General features: G+C 44.3%; 1 long non-coding RNA gene across 2 annotated transcripts in view; it reads right to left on the bottom strand.

The window, feature by feature from the left end:
* Nucleotides 1–1468: 1468 nt before the first annotated feature.
* Nucleotides 1469–16655, bottom strand: part of LOC140715881 (uncharacterized) — a 56419-nt gene continuing 41232 nt past the window's right edge. Inside the window, exon 4 of one of the 2 annotated variants that reach the window (XR_012096204.1) lies at nt 1469–3967. This is a non-coding gene — a long non-coding RNA (uncharacterized lncRNA). Of the gene's footprint in view, nt 4470–16655 lie in introns of both variants that reach the window. The other variant, XR_012096205.1, reaches the window with a different exon arrangement.

The raw sequence follows: 16655 nt of genomic DNA on the forward strand, positions 1-16655 counted from the left end.
TACTGGACTTGAGGTAATGGTCTTGTGATGCTGGAGTGATGTCATTTTCCCGCCAGTAGAGGTCATGTGACAGGTTTTTTTTTACAGGATATAAAAGGAGGACCCCTCCCTATGAGGAGGGGCAGTTTGTGGCTGGATTTGCCATTTTGACTTCATGCCACTGCATGGTTCAATGTTATGACGCAGTTTAGTTGAAAGATGGAGGTTTATTTAATGCCTAAAGTTTAAAAGGTCATTGCCAGCAGTTTCTTTATAATACTGCTAGTTAAAAATCAGTGGAGAGTAAAGATCTGAGTTTGGGAGTTAAAAGATCGAGGAAAGTCGATTTCGACGGTGAAACAGGTTCGACCTTGTTAGATCCTCATTCGGAAGGAATTCGTTGGCTGTCCCCGTGTTAATCCCTGTGAATAGCAGAAAGGATTGGGGTACAGTTTTGTAAAGGAAAGGTCAGTGCCTTTCAGCCATTTCATTTTCCATCTTCGTAAATTCTTCGTGGGAAAAGTAGTTCAACTGGGAACCGCAACAACACGACGTGAAAGAGAATTTAAATCGTTTTAAAAAGTCTCTCCTTGAATGGACTGTAAGCATTTTGAACTTTTGCAATACTACTTTGAAGAACTGTTTTTGCAACATCGCTTTAAGAACTGTTTAAGCTGCTGCACATCAGCTGACTTCCGGTTACGTGAGTGGTTTGTTTACTTTTGGGGGTTTGTTTTTCAGTGTTTAATAAATGTTTTAATTGTTATAAAAACCCCTGCCTCACTCATATATTTATTGTTGCTGAATCCGTAACACTCTCCACCATGACAAGGTGACATTTCTCTGAGAAATACTACTAATGCATATTCTGGCTCTAATCTGAGTTGTCTTGGCTTGGTCTGTGTTATGGTGTTATAGATGTACACACAATGGCCACTTTGTCAGGTACACCCGCTCATTAATGCAAATATCTGAACAGCCAATCACGTGGCAGCAATCCAATGCAAAAAAGCATGCAGACACGGTCAAGAGGCTCCGCTGTTGTTCAGATCAAACATCAGAATGGGAAAGAAATGTGATCTAACTGACTTTGACCATGGAATGCTGGTCGGTGCCAGATGGGGTGGTTTGAGTATCTGAAAAGATGCTGACATCCTGGGATTTTCACACACACAGCAGTCTCTAGAGTTTACAGAGAATGGTGTAGAAAACAAAAAAAAAACATTCAGTGAGCGGCAGTTCTGTGGGCAAAAATGTCTCTTTATTGAGAGGGGCAGAGGAGAAGGTTCAGACTGTTTCATGCAGACAGGAAGGTCACAGTAACTCAAATAGTCACAATAACTCAAATAGCCAAGGGGACATCTCTTTTTCCCTTAGTAGGGAGAGAGAGAGAGCCTGTGGTATATCGAATTACCGGGTGAATGAGTAGTTTTTGGGCTGCTGCAAGTCTGTGTCTTCACTGCACGCCTCAGTGCTTGGTGGGGGGTTGCAGATGCTTTTTCGCTGTTGGGGGGGTCGTTGCCTTGCCGTTGCTTGTGCGTGGGGGGGGAGCTGGAGGGGTTGGGGTTCTAAAGTTTTAACTGTCATTCATCCTTCGGGGCACCTCTCTGCTTTTGTGGATGTTTGTGATGAAAAAGCATTTCAGGATGTATATTGAATACATTTCTCTGACATTAAATGTACCTTTGAAACCTTTGAAATTACAACAGTAGTGTGTATAAGAGCACCTCTGAATACATAACATGTCGAACCTTGAAATGGATTGGCTAAATCAGCAGAAGACCACGAACATACACTCAGTGGCCATTTCATTAGCTACAGGAAGTATCTAATGGAGTGACCACTGAGTGTATGTCTTTGACACGGTAAAGAATAGGAAATGATATTAAATCCAACCCTCTTGTCCCAAGCGTGAACAAAAGATCATTGTCTTCGCCAATCTCCCTCCCTGCAGATTTCCTTGCAGACAGCCCACCGCTGCCCCTCACCCCCAATCAGGGCCCCAAACAGTCCTTCCAGGTAGGGCAACACTTCACCTGCGAATCTGCCGAGGTCACCTATCGTGTCCAGTGCTCCTCGACGTTGGCGAGACCCATTGTAAGTCGGCGGACTGCTCCGTCGTTGTACCGCTGCACCGTCTGTCACAAGCTGGACTTCCCGGCGGCCAAGCATTTTAATTCCCACTCCCATTCCAATTCCGAAGTGTGTCAGTCCGTGGCCTCCTCTTGTGCCGAGATGCGGCCACCCTCAGGGTGGAGTGGTAACATCTTACATTCCGTCTGGGTACCCTCCAACCTTATGGCATGAATATCGGTTTCTCCTTCTGGTAAACAAATTTTCTGCCACCCCTCTTCCTCTATTCCCCACTTTGGCCTTTTATCTCTTCTCACCTTCTTATCCCCTCCCCTTCTTCCTTTTCTCACCTGGTCCACTATCAGCTCCTTTCAAGGTCCTTCTTCTTCAGCACTCCACCCACCTGGGTTCACCCATCACCCTCCAGCTATCTTCCGTCCCCTCTCCCTACCTTTTTATTCTGGCATCTTTCCCCTCCCCTCTCAGTCCTGAAGAAGGGTCTCAGTCCAAAACGTCGACTATCTATTCACTTCCGTGTGCTGCTGGACCTGCTGAGTCCCTCTGGTATTTTGTGCATGTTGCTGATGAGAAGCTGGTAGACAGGTCGAAGAAGATGCTGGTGGACGGGTTGTAGAAGAAGAAGCTGCTGGTCGGCTAGAGAAGGAGGAGCTGGTGGTCGAGTCAGAGAAGGAGGAGCTGCTGGTCGAGTCAGAGAAGGAGGAGCTGCTGGTCGGCTAGAGAAGGAGGAGCTGGTGGTCGAGTCAGAGAAGTACAAGCCAGAAGACGGAATAGGAATGGTTCAGAGGAGCTGCCCCGGGTGCAGAATGTGCTGCTGCCTACTATTCGAAGGCAGTGAAAGCAGCGTGCAGTGTTATCATGAGTGACTGTCTTGGACGTTCCTCTCGTGATCGTGGTGCGCTGCTGGACGTTGATAACGTAAGATGCCGCGGGCCTCTTTCCCTTGTTTGCTGTTCGGGCAGGTGACGAGGCAGCAGCGTGGCCTCTGTTGTAGTCAGGACGAGGCTTCAAGTCACGAGCTTGCATGCTGCTGCAGTCGAGGTGAGGGGATGCTGGAGGCCGTGTAGCGTAGCATCCGAGCTTGGTTGGGGGTGGGGGGGGGTGGCTGGATCCTCCCGTCAGTGCTGCCCTCCAGTGTTCAATGAGTAGAATAATAGGCTGGATTGCCAGGAGCTGTACCATCAATTTGCAGGTCGCTCAGGGTCTTGAAATTTACACGCATTTTCTTGTGTAACAATGTGTGTGTGTGTGTGTGTGTGTGTGTGTGTGTGTGTGTGTGTGTGTGTGTGTGTGTGTGTGCGTGTGTGTGTGTGTGTGTGTGTGTGTGTGTGTGTGCGCGCTTTTTATTCTCTTGCAATTTTGAATTCATGCAATGCACCCTGCCCCCCAGAGGAATACTGTCTCATTCGACTGTATCCATGTATGGTTTGAATGATAATTAAACCGGATTTGATTGGATTGTTTTCCTTTGGCAGGTGGCGGGGTGCAAGGTTGGCACACTATCCACTGTAAGCATTAAAAGAGACTGAACATTTTCTCTCGGTCACGGGAGATGTTATCATCCACTATTCTCTGCTTCGGTTCTTATGTGATGAAATCAAAACCATTCTTTCAAATTCTTTCTGGATGACCAGTTTCTACACAACTTGCGCTGATGGGATAAAAGTCTCTATTTGCCGGCAGCCTCCAACAGGTCTGAAATGAACGGTGTTCTGGCACTCTCAGTCAGGTCCCCAGTGGGTGAAAGTTTTGGAACGTTTCTGTTCATGCAAGGCACAATTAACAGCCGGGGGATGTGGGAGCTGGAGAGCAGCTAAGAGGCACAACAGACACTGGGATGCTGAGATTCAGAATCAGAAACGGGTTTATTGTCCAAACACGAGGAAATCTGCAGATGCTGGAAATTCAAACAACAATGTTAATGAACATTGACTTCTCTAACTTCCGTTAATGCCCCTCCTCCCCTTCTTACCCCATCCCTGATATATTTAGTTGTTTGTTTTTTCCTCTCTCTCTGCCCATCACTCTACCTGTTCTCCATCTCCCTCTGGTGCTCCCCCCACCCACTCCTTTCTTTCTCCCTAGGCCTACCGTCCCAAGATCCCTTCCCTTCTCCAGCTCTGTATCACTTTAGCCAATCAGCTTTCCAGCTCTTAGCTTCATCCCACCCCCTCCAGTCTTCTCCTATCATTTCGCATTTCCCCCTCCCCCCACTACTTTCAAATCTCTTAGTATCTTTCCTTTCAGATAGTCCTGATGAAGGGTCTTGGCCCGAAACGTTGACAGTGCTTCTCCTAATAGATGCTGCCTGGCCTGCTGTGTTCCACCAGCATTTTGCGTGTGTTGCTTGGGTTTATTGTCGTTGTTTTATAATGACATGAAGTTTGCTATTTTGTAGCCTAGGTACAGTGCAAAAACATAAAATTACTATAAATTGCAAAATACATAAATATTGCAAAAACAAAAGAGCCTAGATTAGGGGTCCCCAAAATGTGGTTCCCGGACCCTTCAGTTAATGTTAGCTGTCCATGCCATTAAAATGGTTGGGAGCCCCTGGTCTAGACAAAGACTCACTTTTAAATCTGTTAGATTATAGAGGTTGTGTGTTTACAGTAGATTCTGTCATTGGAATTGGACTTTGCAGTCAACATATCAGAATATTGTGAAAGTCTTCCTTTGCACATTGGTTGTAAGTCAGTCTTTGTGGGTAGTTTTTCAGTGATTCGATTGTATTCCGTTTTTACTATCTGGAATGCCTGGAGGAAGCAGCTATATTTCATTAGGAGTTTTAGGACATTTGGTATGTCATCAAATTTCTGCAGATGTACCATGGAGAGTATTCTAACTGGCTCACCCTCTGACATGGATGGGGTGCTGGCGTTACTGTGCAGGATTGAAATTAGCTACAAAGAGTTGTAAACTCAGTCAGCTCCAACATGGGTACCAGCCTCCCCAGCATCCAGGGCATCTTCAAGGAGCGGTGCCTCAAAGAGACGACCTCCATCACCCAGGACATAACGCTCTTGTCATTGGTTCCATCATGAAGGAGGTACAGAAACATGAAGGCACGCATTCAGCAATTCAGGAACAGCTCCTTCCCTTCTTCCATCAGATTTATGAATAGACATTGAATCCATGAACACCACTTCACTATTTTTTTGCACTATTTATTTATTTTAACATGTATAAAAAAGTAAAATTAAATAAATAGTGGAAAAAGTTGTGAGGTAGTGTCCATGAGTTATATATCAAATATACTGTAATTTGGTGTTTTTCATATTACTTATTACAATGTATTGCTACAGCATAGCAGCAAATTTCATGACATATGCTGATAATATTAAACCTGATTTTGATTCTGATTCTGAAATGAACCTCAAGGTGACGTATATGTACTTCGGTAATAAATTTACTTTGAACTTTGAAAGTAAGCCAGCTCCACATAACTGCAACACAGCTGACCTGGATGCCGTGATTACTGGCAATTTATTTTTTTCTCTATTGCGGGAATACAAAGAATAGTAAGCCAAATAAGGCAAAGAGATGTTACTGAGATAAAATTCTTTGAAAATTATACATTGTTTGCAAAGGAATTCCATTTACATTTCATTCCTCGAGATTTAGATGTTGCTCTCAAGGCCAACATCTATTGCTCGGGGTTAAGTGTCCTTGAAAAATTGACAGTATACTGTCCTCTTAAAACACTGCAGTCATTTTGATGAAATTCCTGTGAAGGGTTGGACTGGTCAGGATTTGGAACAGTGGTGGTGAAGGAATCATTTAGAGGCATAGAGTCATAGAAAAGCACAACATGGTAACAGACCTGTCGGCCCATCTAGTCTGTGCCATGAGACCATAAGATATAGGAGCAGAAGTAGGCCATTTGGCCCATCGAGTCTGCTCCGCCACTTTATCAAGGCTGATCCATTTTCTCTCTCAGCCTCAATCTCCTGCCTTCTCCCCGTATCCCTTCATGCCCTGACCAATCAAGAATCTATCCACCTCTGCCTTAAGCATACATAAAGACTTGGCCTCCATAGCCGCCTGCAGGTCTTAGACTCTCCCACATCCTCTCCACATCCACTCTATCGAGGCCTTTCAACATTCAATAGGTTTTAATGAGATCTCCACCTCATCCTTCTAAATTTCAGTAAGTACAGGTTCTGAGCCACCAAACTCTACTCACACGATAAGCCTTTCAAACCTGCAATCCTTTTTGTGAACCTCCTTTAAACCCTGTCCAATGTTAGCACATCCTTTCTTAGATATGGGGCCCAAAACTGCTCACAATACTCCAAGTGAGGTCTCACCAGTGCCTTATAAAGCCTCAGCATTATATACTTGTTTACATATTCTAGTCCTCTTGAAATGAATGCTAACATTGCATTTGTCTTCCTCACCACAGACTCAACCTGGAAATTAACCTTTAGGGAATCCTACACAAGGACTCCCAAGTGGCTTTGACCCTCTCGTTTTTTTTTGCCAAACCATTTCACCAGTACCCGGACCATAGCTCTCCATACCCCTATCATCCATGTACCTATCCAAACTCCTCTTAAGTGGTGAAATCCGGCTTGCATGCACCACTTGCTCTGGCAGCCCGTTCCACACTCTCACCGCCCTCTGAGTGAAGAAGCTAGCCCTCATGTTCCCCTTAAACTTTTCATCTTTCATCCTCAAAGCATTGATTTGAAACATCGAGACGGCGGGTTGGTTTGCGCTGTTTGGAGTCCCCTGCACTTGAGAGCGCTCTCTCTCCTGATGGCGACTGAGAGTCTGTCAGTGCTTGAGTCGGGATCTCGGACGAGTGATGTGGTAGACTGCACGTCGAAGCAGCGAGCAGCTCGTCTCCCACCCTCGTTTGTTGCAGGAGTGCTATCTCTCTCTCTCTCTCCCTCGCCAGTGCAAACGAGCCTGTCTGCAGTGTCAAAGTATTGGGATCCACCATAGTTTTTTGATTAACTCTACATCATGGTCTCATTGGGGCTTTGCATGGTGGGCCAGTGGATGATCATAGCTTTTGCTGAAACAAGTGGGGGAGGGAGAGGGTTGATGCTTTTGCCATTGCTTGTACGTGGGAGGGGGGCCTTTGGGGTTCGAACATTTTCTATCACTCACCCATTGAGGTTTTTTTCCTGTTTCATGGATGTCCCTGAAGAGTACGAATTTCAGGCCATATACTGTATACCTTCTTCTCTGATATTAAATTGAACCATTTGAACCCATGACATCTAGTCGTAGTTCCACTCAACCTCAGTGGAAAGAGCCTGCTTGTATTGACCCTATACACTCGTAACTTTATACACCTCTATCAAATCTCCCCTCAATCTTCTACACTCCAAGGAACAAAGTCCTAACCTATTCAATCTTTCCTTATACTGTAACTCATGTCTTCTAGATCCAGCAACATCCTAGTAACTTTATGTTCTCCAGCATAGGTTCAACAACTACTTGCACCTCAATGAAAACAGAAGGTGCTGAAAACACTCAAAAAACCAGGCAGCAGAAGGGAAACAAAGTTATCTTTTCAGGTCGGAGATAACCTTGGTTAGACCCTTTGTCATCATCTATTTTTTTCTCTTTCTCATTTTTATTTATTTGTGGAGTGCAAGAGTATTTGGTGACATATGAAATCTCCTCAAAGCAGTAAAGGCACTGGTGCTACTTGGTTACCATGATACCGTGACAAGTAGCTGACAATAGTCTGAGAACAAATAAATTAAAGGTGTGATCGGAACATGATAACTAATATTTCTGTCACTGTCAGAACAGAAATTATTTTTGTCACCTCCACTGTCAGAATCAAATATATTTTTTGAATAAATTCTATTCTGACAGTGATAGGAATAATAGTTATCATGTTCCAATCATCCCTTTTATTTGTTGAATAATTTTCAGTTCTTTTACAGTCTTTTGGAGGAATTTCTGAACCTGTCCAGTGTCATGTACCATTCAGCTAGCTCTTCTAAATTACAGTAACAACCTCAGCGTGGATCAAATTATGGGTACATTTATTACTTGCAAGGGCAGGTCTACTCCCATGTGCTAAATCATTGGAAGGTAGCTCAGAACAAATCACTTTTATACATTTACAAAGTCCAGTAGTTCATCAACTTAACGTCTTTGAGGTTGTTGCATCCCGTAATCAGATTTATCTCCTTTCTGCGTGTGTGATTTGTTCTTTTACCAGTCCGTTTATCTTTTGAGGCTTCTCCCTCCATGGCAACTGCGTCTTAATTTTCTCTGTTATCATAATATTCCTCATCATTAATACACCCTCTGCTGTGAAGCACACACAGATTTCTTGTAAGCCTCCATCCAAACCGGCAAAGCACTCTGGGATCACACAGATTCCACTTTGTCACATTGCGGTTTTTAAAAAGTTATCAATTCATAGAGACTTCAGGGGCTACAGAGATAGTTCCACGCCTGACCTGGTTGCTTGGAGAAATTGTTTCCAATATAACAGAATATATTACTATCTCCACAGGAAGTGGAAGGAAATAAATATTCTAATTTTTTGTTGGTCTTTGTCGCAGTTTCAGTCTGTCCAAAACTGTTTGCAGCCAATGAGTACATTTAAAGAGAATTACTGTTGTAATGTAGGAAATGCAATTAATAATGCAGAGAAAGTTCCCAGAATTATGGGCCCTACACTTTGGTTAAAATATCATCCATCTGCCAATTAAATGAATGGAAATGGAATTCCCTACAGTACTTTGAAAAAGTCGTAGGTACATATATATATCGTACAGTTTCATAGGCACATATATACAGCTTGGGTGCCTAAAACTTCTGTGCAGTACTGTGTTTGTCAAAGTGGAGCAGAGAGCGAATTTGTAAATCTTGCGGGAGCAAAGTATGTTGGGAATGGTGAGGGTGGATCGCCGTGGGCGGGGTGTGGGACAGGTGGAGTGTCAGAGTAGGAGTAGGTGAGAGTAGAGTAGGAGTGTCAGAGGCAGTAGGTGACGTAGGAGCAAACACACCCAGCCCTGAGACACAAGGCAAGGTCTTTTGATTCTAAACAATTGGTTTATTGACCATTATGGAATCTCTCTCTGGCTTACCACTCCCTCCCTCTTCCCAACCATGAGTCCCCTCTCCCTGCCCACTTCCCGCTCTCAGTACACAATAGGAGACCCATATCAGAATCAGGTTTATCATTACTTACATAGGATTTGTTTTATTTTGTGGCAGCAGTAAGTGCAATACATAAAATCTCTACAGTACTGTGCATACGTCTTGGTCACCCTAGCTATATATATATATATATATTTGCCTAAGACTTTTGCACAGCACCGTATATCTAATTATTCTGTCCTGATGAAGGTTCTTGGCCTGAAATGGACTGTTTATTCCTTCATAGATGCTGCCTCACCAGCTGAGTTCCTCTAGCATTTTCAGGTTGCACCACCTGCAGAATCTCTTGTGCCTTATATCCAATTCCTCCCTAATGAATTTGTAGCAAATATTTACTCAGCAAGCACAAAATGCTGAACTTAGCAGGTGAGGTAGCATCTATGGAGGGGAATAAGCAGTTACGTTTCGGATCGAGGCCCTTCATTAGGACTAGAAAGAAATGGGGATGAATTCAGAATAAGAAGGAGGAGTGAGGGAAAGAAGTTCAAGCTGGCAGATGATGTCGAGACTAGCTGAGGGAGAAGGCATGCTGGTGGGGGAGAGGGGATAAAGTGGAAGAGATAAAGGGCTAATGAAGAAAGAATCTGATAGGAGAGGAGAGTGGGCCATGGGAGAAAGGGACGAAGAAGGGGCACTAGAGGGAGATGATGGGCAGGCAAGGAAAAGAGACAGGGAAGGGGGGAAAATTACCAAAATTTCTCCCCAATAAATTCTCTGCTCCTAGATCCAGGGGTCACTGTTGCAATGTTGAAGATTAGTTATTGAGGATTGGCATGAGAAGATTTCTTTTACTTCTGGCATAGTGAATATTCGGAATTTTCCACCCAAAAGCTCTTTCCGTGACTATATTTAAAACAAAGAAAAAGCGAGTGGACCGTGGAAAAAGAGGAAGGAGGAGGGGCACCAGAGGGAGATGTTGGGCAATTAAGGAAAAGTAAAAGGGCAGCCAGAATGGGCAATGCAAAAAAACAAAATGTGAATACTAGCTGATTCTTTTCAACTGATCTGAACACTGTCCCGTGCCGTTTCTGCTAAATGTTGGAAGATGAAGCCTTTCCAAAGTGATTTTCACAATCTCGGTGCATGGTCATTGTTTGTCCCTCACTCAATCAGAATCAGAATCAAGTTCAATATCACCAGTGCATGTAATGACGTTTGTTAACTTTATGGCAGCAGTACAATGAATCACATGAAAAATTAATACAGAGGAAAAACTGAACTATAGTAAGTATATGTTTATTAAAAAGTTCAATTAAAATAAGTGGTGCAAAAACACAGATAAGAAAGTAGTGAGGCAGTGTTCATGGGTTCAATGTCCATTCAGAAATCTGATGGCAGAGGGGAAGATGCTGTTTTGGAATCATTGAGTGTGTGCCTTGAAACTCTGCATCTCCTTCCTGATGGTAGCAATGAGAACAAGGCATAGACAGAGTGATGGAGGTCCTTAATGATGGATGTCACGTTTCTCAGGCACCACTCCTTGAAGATGCCTTGGATACAATGGAGGCTAATGCCCATGATGGAACTAACTAATCTTATAATCTTAACATCATTCAAGCTGATTATTTGATCATTATTGTTTTGATATTTGTGGGAACTTGCTATGCCTTACTTTGTTTCTTTCTTACGTGCGGTGTCATATGACGTGGGTGATCCTGGTCTTTCCATGACCATGATTGTTATGGGCAAACAGTCTTATTTAGCTGTCTCATTTCCACTTAATAACCTTTATTGCTGTTCATAGAGTACTTGATTGGCTGCAAAGAGTTTGGAGAGTGGGCAGTGAATGTCACTATGGAAAGGCTTTATCGTACAAGATTTTGACAGTGGCAGAGATGGCAGAGACAATATTCAGATCAGTTGTAAAGAAGCAAGTAATATTCTCATTTCTCTTTCGCGTACAATCACTTGGATCAAGTATGATGTTGTTTGATGTATGATCAAGTATGATGGCGGCGTGACACAGCTTGCAGCGGACACTCCGGAGCTGATTATCTGTTATTTGTGAAGTGGGGTGCCGTGCGCAATCATAATCGATTGAAAACGGACATGGGAGCATGGAGGAACATCAGGAAATCTCCAGGAAGACCTTCTTCATTGCTGCTGCTGTGAGGTCCGGGACTCTGCTGGGAAGAACAGGCCCCCAGTCATCGGGGTCGCGTTGCCGATGGCCGTTGGCGGGGCCGTCTTAATACGCTCGGCAGAGGATGGTGCTCGGAGAAGCTGTGCCGGAGGGGATGGTCATCGGCTCGGAGGTTCGACAGACTCGGAGTCCACTGCAGTCAGGTCGCTTTCGTTGTGTGCTGCGTCTGTGAGGCTGAGTCGGGCGGCGCCATGGAAGTCCATAGCGGGGGTATTCCCTTCTGCCGCCGGCGTGGGATGGTGAGTCTGTCGGGACCCTGGGGACTTGTGGAAACTGTGTGGTGATTTATTTTGAACTTATAGTCCTTTAACATCTTTGGACTATTTTTACTGTGCTCATGGTCTGTTTTTTATCAATTATGCTATTGTTTGCACTGTTGTAACTGTATGTTGTAACTATGTGGTTTTGTGCAGGTCTTGTAGCTTTAGTTTTTGGTCTTGTTTGTCTGGTGGATTTGGAGCTCCTTTCCGGGGAACGCGCTAAGATGGTAGCGTGATATCAATACACAGTGGCCTCTCCGGACTCTGGACTGGGATTGCCAAACATTATGTGGATTTTCTGGTGTAGTCTGTTTTGTCATATGCTTTTGTGATATCATTCTGGAGGAACGTTGTCTCATTTTTTAACTGCATTGCATTCTAAATGACAATAAACTGAATCTGATGTTGTCCTCAGGGGTTGTCTATTGGTGGTTCCCCAGGTGGCTGTCAAGGATGGTCTGGGATCCACATATTCTGATGTGTTGTGGACAAGAGTATGAAGTGGATGTGGTTTGTGGTTGGGTCTTTTGGTTTAACAGTCTGCCGTTTGTTCTCTGCGCCACAGCGGAAGTCATTCTCTTGTAGTGCGGATCCCTCTTGAACAGGTTTCCTCCAGGTGCAGTATATCCATTGAGTGCAATGTCTTCCCAATTTGTGAGATCTGGGAGAACTCCCACTATTCTTCGTAAGCAATGCATTGCCATTTGCTTTCTGTGGACTATAGTTTCTTTGCAATATTCCTGCTATTTATTACTTGGATGATAATTAAAGACACTTGAACTATTTCTTTAAGTCTTCCATCTATTACCTCCCAATTACTTATATTGTCTCCAGTCTCCACCTTGGGTGGTGGGACAGAGATAAGTCTCCACCAAAGGAGGTGTAAGGAACTCTTTCCCTTTGCTAGCCTACAGCAACTGATTTTCAACTGCCTTTGTACACCACGGTTCCTGTACCCTACCATCTTTTCCCAGTCTCATTGGAACGTACCTATGCAGAATACCACACAAATATCCCCTAAACATGTGCCACATTTTTGCTGTACATTTCCCTAAGAACATCTGTTCCCAATTTATGCTTCCAGGTTCTTGCCTGATAGCTTCATATTTCCCCTTACTCCAACTAAATGCTTTCCTAACTCGTCTGTTCCTATCTTTCTTCAATGCTATGGTAAAGGAGATAGAATTGTGATCACTATCTCCAAAATGCTCTCCCACAGAGAGACCTGACACCTGACCAGGTTCATTTCCCAATACCAGATCAAGTACAGCCTCTCCTCTTGTAGGCTTATCTACATATTGTGTCAAGAAACCTTCCTGAATGCACCTAACAAACTCCACCCCATCTAAACCCCTCACTCTAGGGAGATGCCTATCAATATTGGGGAAATTAAAATCCATCATTACGACAACCCTGTTATTACTGCACTATTCCAGAATCTGTCTCCCTATCTGCTGCTCAATGTCCCTGTTACTGTGGGTGGTCTATAAAAAACACCCAGTAGAGTTATTAACCCCTTCCTGTTCCTAACTTCCACCCACAGAGACTCAGCAGACAATCCCTCCATGACGTTCACCTTTTCTGCAGCTGTGACACTATCTCTGATCAGCAGTGCCATGCCCCCACCTCTTTTGCCTCCCTCCCTGCCCTTTCTGAAACATTTAAAGCCTGGCACTGTAAGTAGCCATTCCTGCCCCTGAACCATCCAAGTCTCTGTGATGGCCACATCATAGCTCCAAGTATGGATTCACACTCTAAACTCATCCGCTTTGTTCATGATGCTTCTTGCATTAAAATAGACACATCTCAAACCATCAGTCTGAGCACATTCCTTCTCTATCACCTGCCTATCCTCCCTCTCACACTGCCTACAAGCTTTCTCTATTTGTGAGCCAACCACCCCTTCCTCCATCTCTTCAGTTTGGTTCTCCTCCCCCAGTAATTCTAGTTTAAACTCTCCCCAATAGCCTTAGCAAACCTCCCTGCCAGGATATTGGTCTCCCTTGGATTCAAGTGCAACCTGTCCTTTTTGTACAGTTCACACCTGTGCCAAAAGAGGTCCCAATGATCCAGAAATCTGAATCCTTACCCCCTGCTCCAATCCCTCAGCCACACATATATCCTCCACCTCACTCTATTCCTATTCTCACTGTCATGTGGTATAGGCAGCAATCCTGAGATTACCACCTTTGAGGTCCTGCTTCTCAACTTCCTCCCTATCTCCCTGTAGTCTGTTTTCAGGACCTTCTCCCTTTTCCTACCTATGTTGTTGGCACCAATATGTACCACAACCTCTGGCTGTTCTCCTTCCCACTTTAGGATGTCGTGGACGTGATCAGAATCATCCCGGACCCTAGCACCTGGGAGGCAAACTACAATCCGTGTTTCTTTCCTGCATCCACAGAATTGCCTGTCTGCCCCCCCCCCCCAAACTATAGAGTCCTCTATCACTACTGCCTTCCTCTTCTCTTCCCTACCCTTCTGAGCCACAGGGCCAGACTCTGTGCCAGAAGCACGGCCACTGTTGCTTCCCCCAGGTAGGTTGTTCCCCTGCAACAGTACTCAAACAGGAGTACTTATTGTTAAGCGGGACAGCCATTGGAGTACTCTCTGTTATCTGACTCTTGCCTTTCCCTCTCCTGGCTGTTACCCACTTATCTGTCTCCCGAGGCGACTTGCCTATAGCTCTGTCTGTCACCTCCTCACTTTCCCTGACCAGACGAAGGTCATCGAGCTGCATCTCCAGTTTCCTAACCTGGTCCCTAAGGAGCTGTAGCTTGACGCACTTGATGCAGATGCTGCCTGATTTGTAGAGTTCCTCAAGTATTTTGTGTGTACTGCTGGAGAATTTCCAATATCAGGTTCAAGGTACATCTATTGTCAAAGTACGTATGACAGCTCTGAGATTCGTCTTCTCCAGACAGCCACGAAACAAAGAAAACCATGGAAGCCATTCAAAGATAAACATCAACCTCCCCGCGTGCAAACGAAAATTGTGCAAACAGCAACAAGAACGTAAAACCCCTAGCCACCTCCCCCACACCTCATGCAAAAAAACAAACAAATCGCGCAAAAGGAAACAAGAAGGAGCAGGTGAAAACACAAAATATAAAACAGAAAACTGACAGATTCCAATACAGTCCAATCCATAAATTGCAGGCCAGAACTTTGGCACCGTCCTCCAACAGCATCAAGGAAGAGAGAGACCGCTCGAACGCAGGGGCCTTCCCTCAAAGGCGCCAAGTGAGAGGGGAAGAGAGATGATCACACACCTTCCTCTGCAGAATTTCTGAAGCCGTTCTGGTTAGCTTCACTTTATTCTGTCACTCTTTCTTCAGCATTTGATGAAATTACGAAATGACAGAATCTCTAGCTGCCAGGATTCAATCTGTGGCAGACAGTTGAGCACAGAAAAGAAGATTCTGCATCAACAGGCAGTGTGAAAAGTATTGCTCGCATATTTTGAAATTATGAGAGAACAATCTGGATGTTATTTTATTTCAAAAATAACCATTAGTCATAAGTATTGCGAGCAATCTTGGGCCCCTTATCTAAGAAAGGATGTGTTGACATTGGAGAGGGTTCAAAGGAGGTTCACAAAAATGATTCCGTGATTGAAAGTGCTTGATGGCTCTGGACCTGTATTCACAGGAATTCAGAGGAATGGGAAGGATCTCATTGAAACCTATCAAATGCTGAAAGGCCTCGATAGAGTAGATGTGGACAGGATGAATCCCCTGGTGGGGGAGTTTAAGACCAGAGGGTACAGCCTCAGACTACAGGGACATCCATTTAGAACAGAGATGAGGAGGAATTTCTTTAGCCAGAGGGTGGTGAATCTGCGGAATCCATTGCCATAAGTATCTGTGGAGGCCAGGTCAATGAGTGTATTTAAAGCGGAGGCTGATAAATTCTTGATAAGTCAGGGTGTGAAAGGTTGCGGGGAGAAGGCAGGAGAATGGGGTTGGGAGAAAATTAGATAATCATGATCAAATGACAGAGCAGATTTGATGGGCTGAATGGCCTAATTCTGCTCCAATGTTTTATGGTCACCTAAAAATACATACATACAAGAAACAGAAAACGGTTTCCTTTACAGTCAGTGCCATTCAGTCTATGCAGTCAAAGTGGTGGCAAGCTGATGCATTTATCAATTAACACACCCTACGTACATAGCACCAGTACCACCATCTTCCTCTTTGTCTGATTTCACTTATCACCTGTTAATTTTTACTCTGCTCTCTACACCCTCTCCCCGATCTTCTTATTCTGGCTTCTTCCTCCTTTATTTCCAGTCCTGAAGAAGGGTCTCGGCCCTTATTTTGCCCCGTCACTGAAACGTTCCCACAACTCATGGACCCACTTTCAAGGACTCTTCATCTCATGTTCTTGACACTTATTGTTGGTTAGTTATATTTTCATTTACATAATTTGTTGTCTTCTGCTCTCTGGTAGAAAGACCTAGTTTGTCAGTCATTCATTTACTCTGTTGCAGTTACTATTCTCTAGATTTGTTGAGAATGCCCACAAGAAAATGAATCTCAGGGTTGTACACGCTGACATATATGTACCTGTACTTTGATAATTGTGGTGAACTACATATACCTGTCTGGACACGCCCCCCCGCTGACTGCTCCTGTGGCTCCTCCCACAGACCCCTGTATAAAGGCGGTTGGAGGCACTGCTCCTCCCTCAGTCTCCAGGATGTTGTGTGGTGGTCTCTTGCTGCTGACAGTGCTTTCTTCCAGCTAATAAAAGCCTATCTCTCGCCTCATGTCTCCGAGAGTTATTGATGGTGCATCAATAATAAAATGTACTTTGAACTTTGAACTTGAGCATGTACTGGGGTACAGTGAAAAACTCGTTTACATGTTTTTGCATGCCATCCACACTCATCATTTCATCACATCAGAACATTGAAGGAAAAACAATAACAGAATGGAGAAAAAAGTGTTGTAGTTACAAAGAAAGAGAAACACAGGCAGCCAATGAGGTGCAACGCCGTAATGAGGAAGACCGTGAGGTCAAGAGCCCATCATATC

This window comes from Hemitrygon akajei, chromosome 24 (genome assembly GCF_048418815.1).
Source record: "Hemitrygon akajei chromosome 24, sHemAka1.3, whole genome shotgun sequence".
Classification (NCBI taxonomy): domain Eukaryota; kingdom Metazoa; phylum Chordata; class Chondrichthyes; order Myliobatiformes; family Dasyatidae; genus Hemitrygon; species Hemitrygon akajei.